The sequence below is a fragment of the Lepidochelys kempii genome, chromosome 14 (genome assembly GCF_965140285.1).
Source record: "Lepidochelys kempii isolate rLepKem1 chromosome 14, rLepKem1.hap1, whole genome shotgun sequence".
NCBI lineage: Eukaryota > Metazoa > Chordata > Testudines > Cheloniidae > Lepidochelys > Lepidochelys kempii.
This window is the reverse complement of record NC_136393.1, coordinates 28533239-28549383: the sequence shown is the minus strand read 5'-3', so window position 1 is coordinate 28549383 and position 16145 is coordinate 28533239. Positions and strand designations below refer to the sequence as shown.

Here is a 16145-nt window from a genome sequence, read left to right as displayed (position 1 = left end):
CTGGAATTCCACATAAACAAAACCCCAGAAAATACTATGATTAATTAATAATAGGATATGATAACAAAATAATATGAATCAAACCAAAAGAAAACATATTACGCAATATGGCAAGCTAGCAAACTGACCTTATGGGCTACAGCAATGAAAACCCATGCAAAGAATATATTTTGCTTCTCTGCAATGGCCTTGTCTTCTGAAAGTGCTCCTTTGGCACCTCGGTTACCTTGGGGCCTCACTGATTGTTTGGAAGTCTTCCTACTTCTGATGTACTTAAAAAACATTCTGCCAGGGAGGAGTGGGGAGCCCAGTCTCTCAGTCCTTCTCCCCTCCCGCCCCCACCCCACTGCCTCTCTTAAGTTGATGGAAGCACTCCTGGTAAGGATGCGCATGACTGACAGAAGGAGAGTAGTGTGGATGTGAATAGTTTGACTTACGTTTGTAGTGCAGACATGCCCTCAGTCTCTGAGGACCTTGAACTGCTTTCACCAAATGCCCACGCATGCCACCACCCCACAAGACTGGTAATCATAGATGCTGCATTCAGAGCAATAATTTTTACTTCAGCAGGATTTTGTTGTTGTTGTTTGTTAGTTTGTTTGTTTTGCAGGGGGGTGCTTATTGGCCTACATTTAGAGAATTAATGATATGGATGGTGGGATGAATTGCACGCTCATGCAAGTTTGTGGATGACACTAAGATTGGGGGAGAGGTAGATATGCTGGAGAGTAGGGATAAGGTCCAGAATGACCTAGACAAATTGGAGGATTGGGCCAAAAGAAATCCGATGAGGTTCAACATGGACAAGTGCAGAGTCCTGCACTTAGGACAAAGAATCCCATGCACCGCTACAGACTGGGGACCGACTGGCTAAGCGGCAGTTCTGCAGAAAAGGACCTGGGAATTACAGTGAACGAGAAGCTGGATATGAGTCAACAGTGTGCCCTTGATATATAACGGTAGAAGGCTAACGGTATATTGGGCTGCATTCGTAGGAGCATTGCCAGCAGATCAAGGGAAGTGATTACTCCCCTCTATTTGGCATTAGTGAGGCCACTTCTGGAGTATTGCGTCCAGTTTTGCCCCCCCCCCCCACTACAGAAAGGATGTGAAGAAATTGGAAGGCAACAAAAATGATTAGGGGGCTGGGGCCCATGACTTATGAGGAGAGGCTGGGGGACCTGGGGTTATTTAGTCTGCAGAAAAGAAGAGTGAGGAGGAGGATTTGATAGCAGCCTTCAACTACCTGAAGGGGGGTTCCAAAGAGGATGGAGCTAGGCTGTTCTGAGTGGTGGCAGATGACAGAACAAGGAGCAATGTCTCAAGTTGCAGTGGGGGAGGTCTAGGTTGGATATTAGAAAAACTATTCACTAGGAGGGTGGTGAAGCACTGGAATGGGATACCTAGGGATGTGGTGGAATCTCCATCCTTAGAGGTTTTTAAGGCCTGGCTTGACAAAGCCTTGTCTGGGATGATTTAGTTGGGGTTGGTCCTGCTTTAAGCAGGGGATTGGATTAGATGACCTCCTGAGGTCTCTTCCAACCCTAATCTTCTACGATTCTATGAATGTTTGTTAGGTATATCTGGCTCTCGTTTTCCATCTCTAAACTCCCTCACAAAACTCCCTGATTTGCTAGCTCCTCTGGTACTTAGGAGCTGCCTTTTAAAATTTCTGAGTTAGTCCTGCCCCTTCATGAAGGCCTTCAAAAATCACAGCTGGGAAATTAAAGGGAAACAAGCCAACAGAACTTTTTGTAGGCTTCATTTACATTAAGTAAATGTCAGGCTTTAAAGCAGCTGAGAGGATCTTCAGTAACCAGAACATATGGGAAAATGTCCAAAAAAATGAAGCATAGTTCTTTTGAGGAACTAAAATGGCACAAATGTCCATGAATTAATGTATGAAATTAAAGAGTTACAGCTTCACTTTCAGTAACATTTTATAAGTCATCTCTCCCTCTCTCACACTCTCTCTTTCCTTCTCTCTTTCCTTTCATTCTATCCATTTTTGCTCATAATCTTTTTTAGCTTTTGTTACCCACCCTGGTTTATTTCTGACTTCTCCATTCTCCTCTAGTCACTGTTAACTGATTATTTTTCTCTCATAGTCTCCATTCTGTCCCCCAATTTTACCCCTTCCCCATTTGCTCCCCCTGGGTGTTTCCCCTCTCAAGAATGTTTTCCTTTCACTCTATCCATTTCTGTTTTTCACCCTTTTTCTAGGACTCTCCCTTTATTCTTGCTTCCTCTGCTCCCTCTGGTTAAACCCACTCTGTCCCTGCTTCTTCCAGTGTTCATTCCCTCTGAAGCACCTGGCATTGGCCACTGCCGTAAGACAGGATACTGGGCTAGATGGACCTTTGGTCTGACCCAGTCTGGCCGTTCTTATGTTCTTAATTCTTAGAAAATCATGAGATTGACACACCGCTTGCCCCCCCCCCCCCAAAAGAGATTTTTAAAGAAGATTCTATAATGGTTTCTGGTCTGTCTCTTGGTTTTTAATTTTCCCCTTCCTATCCCCTATGTCTGTGTGACAAATAGAGACATCCCATATCTACAGAGGAATGTGACTTTGGCCCCTGTTGCAGGAGCTGTCACTGGGGGGCCCCAATGAGATCTGATTAAAGAGTTTTGTACAAAATGCTCCCTGCTGGTGTAGAGGTTCCAGCTTCTCTCTAAACTCCAAATCCCAATTAATTAATTCTCCATCTCTGCTGCCACCACATCTGCCTGTCCCCAAGCCCAGCAATTACTTCTCCCACCAAAACCCTACATCCCTCCCTGCCCCACAGTGACCCTCTGCTTCTCCTGCAGCTTCAATGGGTCTCCCTTTCTCTCTCGCGCCCCCCCCCCCCCCGCCTCCCAAAATTCCTGGTGCTGCAGAGATGGAGGGGGAGGAGATGGAATAAGGAACCAGAGGGTTGGGTACACGGGAGTCCTCCAGGGTCATAGAGACTAGCATGACTGGGGCTAGGGAAGCCCATTTTTTAATTCCCCCCCATGTATTAGTGACACTGTCTGACTGAAGCTCCCCAGAGTCCTCCTGGACCATAGAAGATAGCGACAAACAGTCTAAATAGCTCCCTGGGCAATGAGATTGGCTTCTCCATCTTGATTACTTGCTTCTTTCTGTGGTTTCACAGTCCAGACATGAGACCCCAAGGACCCTCCAGGGTCATAAAGACTGGAGTTTCCAAGGCTAGAGAGGCTGATTTCAGGGTCCTCAGTGCAATATTCCACCCCCTGTGTCTCAGGGACACAGTCTGAGCTCGGATCCTGCCCCCACCCAGAGCCAGGGGTAGATTCTCTCCGCAGGGACAGAGGCTGGTGGGAAAGTGAAGATTGGGGCCTTGTTATCAGCATCGAAAAATGTCACTTGGCCCCATTCACAGTCCAGACAAACCTGGATCCTCCTGGGGACCTGGCTCATGGGTAGTATGGTTTCAGGGGAGGTGAGAGCCTGGAACAGACCCAACTACTGCACAGCCCAGATCCCCACTTCAGGGTTAAAGCTGACTTCTCCCTTCCTCCTCACAGACTCTTTTGCCACTCCCACAGCCCAGAATCCTCTGTCCCCCACCTCCACATCCCAGCAATATATCCCTGAAGTGAATCCCTCAGAGCCCAGCATACAGGCCCAGGAGTCAAATCTCTCTGGATTGTTTGGCAGATGTTGCCTGGTGTCTCCCCATTTCACACTTTTCTGATCCTCAGACAGGATGAGTCGGGGATGAGCCGTGTCTGGATCCAGAATCACATTCACTACGGGAGAGAGAGAATCAGAGTTCAGCCCTGGGGGAATCTGGGACCATTTCTCACACTCCCTAACATCCCTGCTTGGCAGTTCCTCAACCTGTGTAATGGGATCCACTTCTGTACTTTCTCATTTGAATATAGAGCCTGCAGCTCCCTGCTCCCCAGCTAGGGCTGGTTCATTCCCAGCAACAGAGACTTGGCAAGGAAGGTAGCAAAAGCTTGTAATTAGGAGAGTCCTGAGGAGGCAGGTACCAACTTTGAACCCCAGAGGGAGTCTCCTCCCATAAATGCATCCTCCACTGCCAGGCCTGGGAGCAGAGATGAATTCGCAGCACAGGGGAAGAGCCAATAGTTCAAGGCCAGTGAGCAGGAAGCAGGAGGTGGCAATGGGTGGGGCAGCCCCTTCCCAGCCCAGAGAGAAGGGAGGTCTGCAGGTGGCAGCACTAGAGAGACACCATCTCCCCAACCCACAGAGCAGCTGCAATGGCAGAGTCCAGCCCTGCCCAAAGGAGAAGAGCCATGGGGAACAGTCTGTCCCCCAGGTGAAATGGGGAAGGGTGTGGCAACCAGGAGGCTCTCTCTCCTGACCACCTTGAAGGTAATATTGGAAAGGCTTGTCAATGTCAATACAAATTCTCAGATCACAATTGAGGTGGCTTTAGGGCTGGGCAGTGCAAGTGTCTCTGGTTATTGCTGTGTGGGAGAGTTGCTTTCATGGACATTTTCTGTTAATGGAAGGAAAAACTCCCCCAAAGCTCACCCTGGATGTGTGATCCCAGAGATCCTCCCTTCCCTGCTCTAGCTCAGGTGGGAAAGAGTCTGGAGGGGAAAAGGGTCACAGAGATTAGAGCACAGCGTCTCTGATTTACAACACCAGCCTGGGGAGCTGCTTCTCTCTCCTGAATGCCTGAGAATAAGCAGAGATGCCCTGGCAGTTCGTCCCCCTGGCTGCTGAGACTTTCTGTGGTGGCTGCTTTTCCCCTCCTTCCCAGCTGCATCTCCCTACTCTTCCACACCTTAGTGTGCAGGTGGTTGAATCCCCCTTGGTGCATCAGAGGATAGCCCTGGATGGTACAACCAGACTCAGAACTAGAGTGACTGGATGGAGCCCACAGTGCTCAGCCAGTGCACGGGGCTGCCCACCCTACATGTCCCCTCCTTTGTGTTCCAGAAGGTGAGGACAACCTAGCCTCTTGCTTCTCTTGCTTTCCTCAACCAGGTCCTGTGAGAAGGTGTTTCCCACTCATCCCTCACAGCTGGCCCTCTGTAACTCATCATCACCTCTGCACCACAAGCCTCCCCAGCCACCTTTGACACGCCACCTGTATTGGCTGAAGGACATCCAGCTGGTCCACCTCTGTACCAGTCCCCGAGAACATCTGTACATGCTTGTGCTCCACACCATCCACTTCCTTGCCTTTGTGTTCCATCCTGACTCCAAATGGTGGGACCGACAGGAGAGAAAATGAGGAACTGTGGTGGGCCTGCCTGTACTCCACTTTTGTTCCACAGCCCACTGGGGATATTAGGTGGTGTGTCAGCTTGCAGCCCCTTTTCCAGCTCTTTTTGAACCTCTTACTAAAGTTCTGGCTGCAATATTCCCTGCACCTCCTGATGTATACACACCCCATTTGTGACTTCAGAAAGTGGCAAGACCTCCTTATTAATCTCCTCCTGGTGATGGCCAAGATGGCCACACATCACTGCAGGAGGACAAATCTGGAGGGAGGAAGAAGTGCTCTGAGACTGTGGCATGTATATCCATTCCCTTTTAAAATCATGTCTCCAGGCACAGTTCCCCTGGGCAGTGTTCACTGACTCCTTAGACACCTTTGAGGAGCAACAGATGCTCTCTGGGGTTCTCTGCTTGGTGTCCCCTTCTGGCTCCCTCATTTTTAACTTCTGACCTCTCTCCTTGTCCTGGTTTCTCTTTCATTGTCCCAAATACTCCATTGTTCCCTGGGCTTCATGGTTTCTCCCCCTTAGTTGAGGGGACGGGCCTTTAGCTTTGGGAAGGCGTAGATCCACCATGTCCCAGTACATGCAAATAGCATCTCCCTGCTTTTCCTGCTGGAGCTTCTCCTCTGAGGGTTAGAGAGGAAGGTGAGAACCTGAAGTTGCAGGGAGGGGAGTTAGAGGAGGAAGGTAATAGATATAAACCTGGGGGAAGCTCTATACTGAGCCTGTCCTTCTCTCCCTGGCCTGGGAGAAGAGAAGGGGATGGGTATTGGGGATGATCCACTCAGGCCAGAGAGTGGCCCCTTCTCCAGCCCAGAGAGCAGGAAGGATGTGGCAACATCACAGAAGGACCATATCTCTAACAGAGGAGAAAGAGAGCAACTCAAATGGGAGATCTCAGCCCAGCCCAGCTGAAGAGAAAGATGGGATGCTGGTGAAGAGCAATCGGAGCGAGCCTCTCACATAGGGGAAAAGAAAAAAATGTGGCAACCCTTTGAATTTAATATTTAAAGGGCTTACGGACATGTATGGAAATGCCAGGGTCAGCATTAATGATTGGTGAGGGAGAGTGTATCTACACAGCAGTTTAAGCCAGGGTCTGAGCCTGGGCTCAAGCCAAACCCTCATTGCATCCACACTGCAAATATGCTAATCTAGGGCTCTGATCCAGAGTCCCAGGACCCTGCAGGTCTGGAGGGTCAGAGCCCATGTTAAACTGGAACCCAGGGTCCAAGCCCTATTGGTTTCCTATGTGCATGCATCCGTGGCTTGACTTGGGTGTGGAAGTCTTCTGGGTGTATCCTATAGTTCCTGGAGGCAGAGGAGCAGTGCTACAGGCAGCCAGCACAGCATGCCAGACACAGCATTACTACCTGGCCGAGAGGTCCCCCTTCCTGCTCCTCCCACAGTGGTGGTGGAAGTTTCTCCTCCATGGTGGTGCACGGAGCTTGCCTGGAGCAGGGAGCAAAGTTAGGAGGTGGGTCATCCTTCCCTCAGCCATACTGAGCCGAGAGCTCTGCCACTTCTTCTCCCTGCAGGGCAGCTGCTATGGTCCCTGCTCTGCTCACTGGCCCTTACTCCAGGCCCTCCTGCCCTCTCTTGGGCTGCAGGTGCAGGGTCACCTGGGCAGCATGCACTGTTAGGGTGGTCAGTGGGAGCCAGCACCAAAACTTCTCCGCAGCATCCCAGAGGTCTGGGGGTGTGGTGATGGCAGGGATAAGGGATTCCCCAGGGTTGCTGGAGCACACTGCATCCCAAGCCTTGGGGATGGATTTTGCCACTTTGCAGCAAGCAGCAGCCAGACTGGAATGTGTGTGTGTCTTCCCTCTGACACCTTCATTTTATGTCAAACTTCAAAACAAACTGAAAAAATCAAGCAAGCAAGCAAAAACTTGATCATTGATCATCGTATTTGAAAAATTAAGAATTACAAAGTTTCACTGTAATAGTTTGACACCCTGGAGACTGATGTCCTCATTATCCTTAGGACAGGCACCAGGGGCATGTTTTTGCCAATGTGACTGAGCCTAGAGCTGGAGAACCCAGTTATCCGACTAGACAGTAATTCAGTATAATGCCCTCTCAAATGGAGACAGCCACCAAATGAGCTAATTACGCGGCGTATGTACTCACGTGCTCCTTACGGGCACCCGCGTCCCATCAATAGCACCACCACAGTTAGGAAACAGGATTGGCAGTCGAGTTTCCCCCCAGTGCAGAAAATTCTTAACCTAGAGTTAAAATGCAGTGTTGATGCTCAAGCCCAGGATTCCCTGACAAGAGGTCAGCTGACTCAAATCCCTTACGCTTACATTGCTATGTAGGCCTAGCCTCAGAGTGTTTCTTGGTCAGGGAGAGTGTTTCTGTTCGTCAGTGGGTGCAGGGACTCAACACTAAGGATGGTATCAGGATTGTTTGTGTGATTTCGGCTTGGGATTTCTTAGTATTTCATGTTTCAGAGTAGCAGCCGTGTTAGTCTGTATTTGCAAAAAGAAAAGGAGGACTTGTGGCACCTTAGAGACTAACCAATTTATTTGAGCATAAGCTTTCGTGAGCCACAGGTGCCACAAGTACTCCTTTTCTTTTAGTATTTCATGTTTTTGTTTTTATTTTTATTTTTAGGGGGGGGTGTCATGGTCAGTGTTGGTTTGGTTTGTACATTTATCTAGAAGTTCATGAAAATGTTTTCATGGGATTTTCCTCTTTATTTAATGATAATCTCCACCTGAAGTCTCACCTGGTCTGTGTGATCCTAAGGATTTCCCTCTTATTGTCTCCAGTTCAGATGACAGAATGTCTGGAGGGGGAAAGGATAAGACAGATGATATTTCATGCTGTCATATTTGTGACATCCTCACTCTTAATTGACATAATTGTATTTTAATTATGAGAGAAAAACAGTTGAAGAGAGACAGAGACACACCCAGATTTTTAACAAAGGCTAATATGAATCATCCTATTTTCTTTCATTCAAGCGTCTCAAATCAACAGAACCAATATCCATGAAGCCTCAGAACCACTCAAAGAGACACTATGTGGAAGACAGATTTTCTGTTCCCTCATCCTCCAAACCCAGCTGATTTCTCATTCTCCTTTTACATTTTGTCATGAGCCAGGCCAGATCCTGCAAAGATTTTAGCATTAATGTAACTTTACAAACATTGGCCTCTTTCACATCAGTGGGATGCTGAGACTTTTCAGGATGAGGAGCCTGAATTGTGAGCTCTTTGGGTCTCAGTATATGTACAGAGCTCAGTATATGTACAGAGCTCAGCACAATGGGGCTTTCATTCTGCATAGACTGAAATACAAATAATCTTAAAATTATTTCATAAATGTGGAAACTGAGTCAGGGAGAGAATTGGCTCAATGGGCCTCATTCACCCCTGCACTGGTAAAAGGATGGGGGAAGCAGTTTGTGGTTCTCCTATTCAGTAGCTGCTGGGGTCAGTGCAGACATTGGCACAGGCTGCGGAAGTCCGGAGGTCCAGCCTGAGTTGCACCTCTGGTCCAGTGGCCCCTAGATGACTTCTCCCGGAGGCAGTGTCAAAGGCACAGCTTTACCCTGGCCACACCCCATTATTCCTGCTCCACCCCTTCCTCCTCTGCCCAGCCCTCAACAACTCCACTCTATTCCCTGCTTTCCCGGGAACACTCCTTGAGCCTGCAGCTGCTGTGGAGGAGCTGGAGGCACAAGAGGCTCCTGTGCTGCGAGGATTCCCCTGGGTTTACACCTTCCCTACAGCCCCTTTGGCCCACACAAGCTGCCACACGGGGCCAGAGCACAATGGTGAGCTGGGTCCACATTTCAAAAGTGGCCTTAAATTGAGGGTTTACGTTTTGGGTGCCGACCTTTAGGCCTTGTCTACACTGTTTTGTCGGCAAAAGGCAGCTTTCATTGACAAAACAGTGGAGGTGTACACACTACAATGCACCTCTTGGTGACAAAACTCTCCTGCTTTACTGACAACATATAACCACCTCAATGGGAGGCATAGAGATTTTTGCAGCAAAATTAGATCAACAAAGTGTCAGTGTAGACACTGTGTTTGTTACGTTGCTGTAACTGGCCTCCGGAAGGTATCTCAGGATGCCCACCGTAACCGCTCTGCTCACTGTTTGGAAATCTGCTGCCATTCATCCAGCTATGTAGACATGTGTCCCTCCCCTTTCAAAGCCCCAGGAAGTCCCCCATACACAATTTGTCTCTCTTTCTCACATACACACTCCCCACACACACAGTCTCTCACACGCTCCGCCAACACATTCTCTCTCTCTCTCATGCACAACCCCCCCACATGCTGTCACACATGCTTCCCCCACACAAACACACACTTCTGTGGGCTTCTCGTATTACTGTTAGGGTTACCATATTTGAATATTCAAAAAAGAGGACACTACATTGGGGGGGGGGGAGGGGGTATTTGCTTGCCCCACCTGCCCCCGCCCCAACTCCACCTCTTCCCCGCCCCCATTCCAACCCCTTCCCCAAAGTCCCCAACTCTGCCCCCTTTCTGCCCCATTGGACCCCGCCCGCTCCTGGCTCCCTCGCCGCTCGCCTCTTCACTGCCCACCGCTGGCTCGCCGCTCGCCTCTTCACCCTCCCCGCCTGCCACTTGCCTCCTCACCCACCCACCAGCCAGCCACTGGCTCCCTCGCCGCTCGCCTCTTCACCACCATGCCCCACTCGCCTACTCACCCCTCCTGCCGCAGGTCGCTCTGGCTCCTAGGATCAGGGGCAGCCAAGGGGGCTCCACGGGCTGCGCCCGCCACAAGCGTGAGCTCCGTGGCTCCCATTGGCCAGCACCAAAGAAAAGCACCAATGGGAGCTGCCGTAGCCATGGAGTGGGGCTTACAGGTGCCGGCAGCACGCAGAGAGCCCTCCCCCCCCACCCCTGACTCGACCCGACCCTAAGAGCCAGAGGCACCTTCCGGGGGGCGAGGTGGGGAGTCCCAGCGGTGCTTACCTGGGGCGGCTCCCAGGAAGCATCCGGAAGGTCCCTCTGGCTCCTAGGTTCGGGTCAGGTCGGGTCAGGGCGGGGGCGGAGGGCTCGCTGCCCGCTGCCGGCACCTGCAGGCCCTGCCCCCGCAGCTCTGATTGGGCAGGAGGCAGCACGCGGAGACCACCTCTGCCTCTGTGCCTAGGGGCCGCCCACACTGCAGGCTCCTGCCAGCGGGCAGGTGCCGGGAGCTGCCCCAGGAAGCGCCACCAGCCCCGGGACTTTGGTGTGTGTGGTGAGGTGAGCGGTCCCCAATATCGGGACAAAGGACGTCCCAACCGATGTGGCAAAATCCCAGACGTTTTTAGATATTTAAAAATTCCTCCCAGATGGTGATTTAAGAACCAAAAAGCTGGACATGTCCGGGAAAATACGGACGTATGGTAACCCTAATTACTGTTCAGCAGTGTCAGTTTGGTCATATTATCAAGCGTTACTCTAAAAAGGGATCTAAGATGTGTAACTTTTCAGGCACACACAGAAATCATTACAAGGTTCATAGCACAGTGCAAAGAAACAATGCCAGGTTCAGCACACTACAGCAACACACGTTACTGTGGCTCAGTGTTAAAATGCTCCTTCAAGGCATCCTCCAGCCAAATAGCCCCCCATTGGGTTCCCCCTATAGCCTTGTGTTCAATACAAGCACAATACACAGCACAGCACAATCCTGAACAGCAGCGTAGTATCCATGCTTTCTGACAGTGATGGCTGGGGTGCAGGTTGCCAGGGCAGTTGAAAAATAGCTGGCCATACAGTAGGATGCCCATGGAACAATGAGATTGAGAAACCTTCATCATGTGACTCTCTACCTGCCTGCATGAGGCATTGCAAACCCTTCACAAAGCACCTTCTGACCAGTGGCACAGTGGGATAGCTACCCAGAGCTGTCTGTGTCAATGCAAAGCTACTATTGTGGATGTGCTTTGCCGACACAAGGAGCACAGTGTGGACATGCAACAGTGGTTTAATTATAGTAGTGGCTGTTTGTTGGCGTAACTGGAATCGACAAAACTCTGTAGTGTAGATAGACAAGGCCTTAGGCACCTGGGGCCCGGAGTTCCTTGGTAATGGGCACCTGCAGATCCTACGGACTCCAGCTGCATGTGGGGCTGCTAAAAAGCTCTGGAGCACATGCCCCGTAGTTCTGTAGTTGGAAGAGAGAAACTGAGGTACCCCAAATTTTGTACATTTTTACCTTAATGATTGTACCAAAGTTCACAGAGTGAAACAATGTGAAAGATCCTGGCACCTGGGCCCTTACTTCATCAGCTCAGTTTGTCTGCTTTCTACTTGTTATTAAATAGGTACATAATCTAATTGAATCAGTTGCCCAGAGCCCATCTCCACCCATAGTCCCAGAGACACACCCTGGTTTCCTTTCCTAGATCCCTTCTCAGTACCTTTGAACTTCCACAGAATCTCCATTAGAGCAATATTTCGCTGGGAGAAATCACTGAGTCTCTTTTCCAGCTCAGGAGAAATCTCCACTGGCTGGAGGAACTTCCCCTTCTCGCACCTGGAGAGGAAGAATTTCATGATATTATGTTTCTTTTAGTGACTCATTATAATTCCTTGCTAGTGGAAGTTGCTGCTCTTATGGGCCTGGAGTTAGAATTCCTCCACTTCTCCCAGTCTCAGAGCAGGCACAGCACTGGCCATGGCAGTGCAACCTTTCCCTAAAGGCCCCATTAATATTCTTCATCTCTGGCCTGGACAGAGCAGATCTGTACATCAAAGGGGAATCATGTTTTCATGACCAATTCACTCCTTCGCCTCCATGCACTAATACTAGTATGTTCCCATATTTCATGCGCACAGTGTTATCAGATTGTTCTTTCAGGAACTAGATTGAAACCTCAGGGGCCCCCGCCCCCACCAGTTCCTTCCACACAGGTCTCCAAACAGTCCTGAGGTGGTAAAGACTCTTGATTCCTGCTGTCCAGGGCATGATTGTAACCAGTGCCTTGAGCTGAAAGGCCCATATTGATCCTCGGGGTTCTGAGGCAGCCAATTCCCCAGGGATGTAACATCTCTAGGAAATACTGTAGGCCAATCTTTCCCACTGAATAGATAATTCAAGAGTCCTGTGTTAAAGGGTGAGGATTAAATGCATAAATGGGAATTACATTCTGAACGTGACCTTGCCCCATATATTTTGCTGCAGTGCCCTGGGGAACTATAGTAAAGAACAGCATTATCAGATACAAAGATGAACATGATTTGTTGGGGAAGAGTCAACATGGTTTTTGTAAAGGGAAATCATGCACCACCAATCTACTAAAATTCTTTGAGGGGGTCAACAAACATGTGGATAAGGGGGATCCAGTGGATATAGTGTACTTAGATTTTCAGAAAGCCTTTAATAAGATCCCTCACCACAGGCTCTTAAGCAAAGTAAGCTGTCATGGGATAAGACGGAAGGTCCTCTCATGGATTAGTAACTGATTAAAAGATAGGAAACAAAGGGTAGGAACAAATTATCAGTTTTTAGAATGGAGAGAGATAAATAGTGGTGTTCCCCAGGGGTCTGTACTGGGATCAGTCCTATTCAACATATACATAAATGATCTGGGGTAAACAGTGAGGTGGCAAAATTTGCAGATAATGCAAAACTACTCAAGATAGTTAAGTACAAAGCAGACTGTGAAGAGTTACAAAGGGATCTCACAAAACTGGGTGACTGGGTAAAAAATTTGGCAGATGAAATTCAATACTGATAAATGCAGAGTAATACATATTGGAAAACATAATCCCATCTATAGTTATAAAATGAGGGGGTCTAAATTAGCTGCTATCACTCAAAAAGGAGATCCTGAAGTCATTGTGGATAGTTCTCTGAAAATATCCCCTCGATGTGCAGTGATAGTCAAAAAAGCTAACTATGTTGGGAATCATTAAGAAAGAGATAGATAATACAACAGAAAATATCACATTGCGTCTATATAAATCCATGCAAAATCTTGAAAATTGCATGCAGACCTGGTCACCCCATCTCAAAAAAGGTTCAGAAAAGCACTACAAAAATGATACTGGTTATGGAACAGCTTCCATATGAGGAGAGATTAATAAGACTGGGACATTTCATCTTAGAAAACAGACGGCTAAGAGGGGGGCTATGATAGAGGTCTTTAAAATCATGACTGGTGTGGAGAGAGTAAATAAGAAAGTGTTATTTACTCCTTCTCATAATGCAAGAACTAGGGGGTCACCAAATGAAATTAATAGACAGCAGTTTTAAAACAAACAAAAGGAAGTATTTCTTCACACAACGCACAGTCAACCTGTGGAACTCTTTGCCAGAGGATGTTGTGAAGGCCAAGACACAAACAGGGTTAAAAAAAGAACTAGATAAGTTCATGGAGCATACGTCCATCAGTGGCTATAAACCAGCTTGGTGTTCCTAGCCTGTGTTTGGCAGATGCTGGGAATGGTGACAGGGGATGGATCACTTGACGATAACCTGTTCTGTTCATTCCCTCTGGGGCACCTGGCATTGGCTGCTGTTGGAAGACAGGATACTGGTCTGACCTAGTATGGCCATTCTTATATTTTTATGAAATGTAGAGTCGATACACTCTCCAAGCCCTTTCACAGCATCGTGAAGAATGAGGGGAAGTGAAATAGAGCCACATACCTGCTCAAGGTGCTTCTGACATCCTAGAGAGGAAAGAGACAGAAAAACAATTTTAGTCCCAAATGCCGCCCACTGGGGATCCCAGAGAAGGGATTTTGCAGATATGGGTAAAAGAGGCCCTGCCTTGGCCCTAGGGCCATGGATTTGCTGAGTTAATGTCATCTCTAATATAAATGAGTCTGTAATTCTTCAAAGAGAAACAATAATTCACATTTCAGGAATGCACACACTGAATTACACTGTGACCTCTGACTGCTGGTCTCCAGTGCCCATGATTCAGGAGCTGTCCTATCCCTGTGTTTGGATCAGGGATGTTTATAACTCAGTCTCACCCGCAGGAATTCACTTGCTGGCTTCTGACACTTCCCCTCCAGATCACTGATCAAGTTGCTGAGACGGGAAATCTCCTCAGACATTTTAATGACATTGTCATTCTGTATCTTCACAATCGCCTTTTCCAGATTTTCCAGCTGGGCCAGCAGGAGGTGCTCTTCTTCTTCTAGAAACTGCCGCAGTTGCTGAAATTCAGATACAACCTTCTGCCTCTTGTTTTGTGTCTGTATCTATTTTTTTTAAAAGAAAGGAAAGGTAAGGGTTAGAGAGAGAGTCTAGGGTCCGTTCATGGAGTGCTGATTCTGCAGGAGGGAGAATTTCTTTGAAAATTCTGTGATGTCTAACACATGATTATACCCTGTCGTTACTAGGGAGAGGATTTTCTACCACTTTCCCATTTGTCCCTAACATTTTTTCATGGTATGTTTCTATGTCTGACATAGTCAGCACACTGTGTTAAGCCAGACCCAGAGCAGCAGCCAGCAGGACTGAGCACTACATTAACAGAGATGCGAGGGGAGAGAAATAATTAACAATGCAAGAAATGTCTGCAGACTCAGGCAGATAGCACTGCACGAGACATAGTCTGCTCACCTTGGGAGGAGTTTTGTGAAAGACACAAGGGCTAGAAATTAACTCATTAATTGGAATGGAAGCTTAGATTCTACAGAATATGATGTGGTCCTGCTCCTGAGAGAGGATTTCTCAGGGCCGGTGTGTGTATGTGTGCGAAGACATAGGACTCTAACACAGACATCCATGCCCATGAAGAAACACAAAGCCCACATTCCCCAAGTCCATGGAGGAAGCTGCCTACAAACAGATGTCCTACCAGGTGCACCCGCAAAGGGAAGCCAAGGGGCCTGGCCCATCCACTTTTCACCACAGACCCAGCCATCTACCGCTCCTCTTCTCCCCGAGGTCCAGCCTCCCAGCCAGGCTGGAAGCTGGAGCCCGGCCAGGGTAAAAGAGGCCCAGGGAGCCCAGGCTGCTGGGAGAAGCCATGGGTGGGGGGTCCCGAGACCAGCTTCCTAACAGATGGCCCACTGCAAGTCCCTGCAAGTTAATAACAATGGGCACCTACCAGATACTCCAGGCTTTAAACCTCTCCAGTCACTTTAAATCTCAGAAGCTTTTCTCTCTCTTCCTTCAGAATCTCCAAATGGGCCTGAATCTTTTCCTGAAGAAACAGAAATGATTTTGGGAGGTTTCATTTTGAGAGTGCTTGGGGTGGGGTGGGGGTTTCCATATCAAACCGAAGGCTCTGTAGGTGACTGTTAACCCTACCAGGTTTATGACATCAGGAACACCAAGGAAATGAAACCTCATTAACAGAGACAGCTTTACATTGCTTTACATTGTGAGTGAGATGAACGCACTCAGTGTCGTGTGTAGAACTCTTCTGTCAAAGGTACTTACCTGGGATGGGGCAGTGTCCTATTGCCAGTGAATGATTTTAGAAGTGTGTAGCCAGGAATGGGGTAGGTATTCTCTTTAAATCTATATTTCCTTCTATGAAGGAGAAGAGAAAGTGCCGACTGTCACAGCAGGGATCAAAGAAAACCTTTGGGTTCAGCTAGCCCTGCCCCGTTATACCTGCAGCCAATGCCAGGCCTGGAGGGAGGAGAAAAGAAGGGAGCCAGCTCAGCCAGGGGATGACTGGTGAGGGGGCAGGAGCTCCCTGTTTGCCTGCCTGAAGGGACGGAGTAGCGACTTGCCAGCCAACGCAGCCACTGGAGGCAAGTAAGCCAAGGGGAGCCTGCAGATAAGCCCCAACTGTGGGGCAACTGGACTAGTGGGGCTGTGCCCCAAACTAAAGAGACTTTAGAAGGAAGCAGCCTGAGGAAACTGGTTTTGAAGGCCCCCCCTGCCCCTCCGACAGGGAGAGAGAGACTCATCTCCCCTGTTTAGGGGTTGAACCACACAGGGCCCTGGGCTGGGACCTGATGGAGGGGGTGTGT

The 16145-nt window shown here is 48.7% G+C and overlaps 1 protein-coding gene and 1 pseudogene across 6 annotated transcripts in view; one reads left to right on the top strand and one right to left on the bottom strand.

Annotated features, from left to right (window-relative positions):
- BTNL2 (butyrophilin like 2) overlaps positions 1-16145 on the top strand; it is a 1264829-nt gene that overhangs the window by 359946 nt on the left and 888738 nt on the right. The window lies entirely within an intron of this gene.
- Positions 2881-16145, bottom strand: part of LOC140897626 (tripartite motif-containing protein 10-like) — a 144507-nt pseudogene continuing 131242 nt past the window's right edge.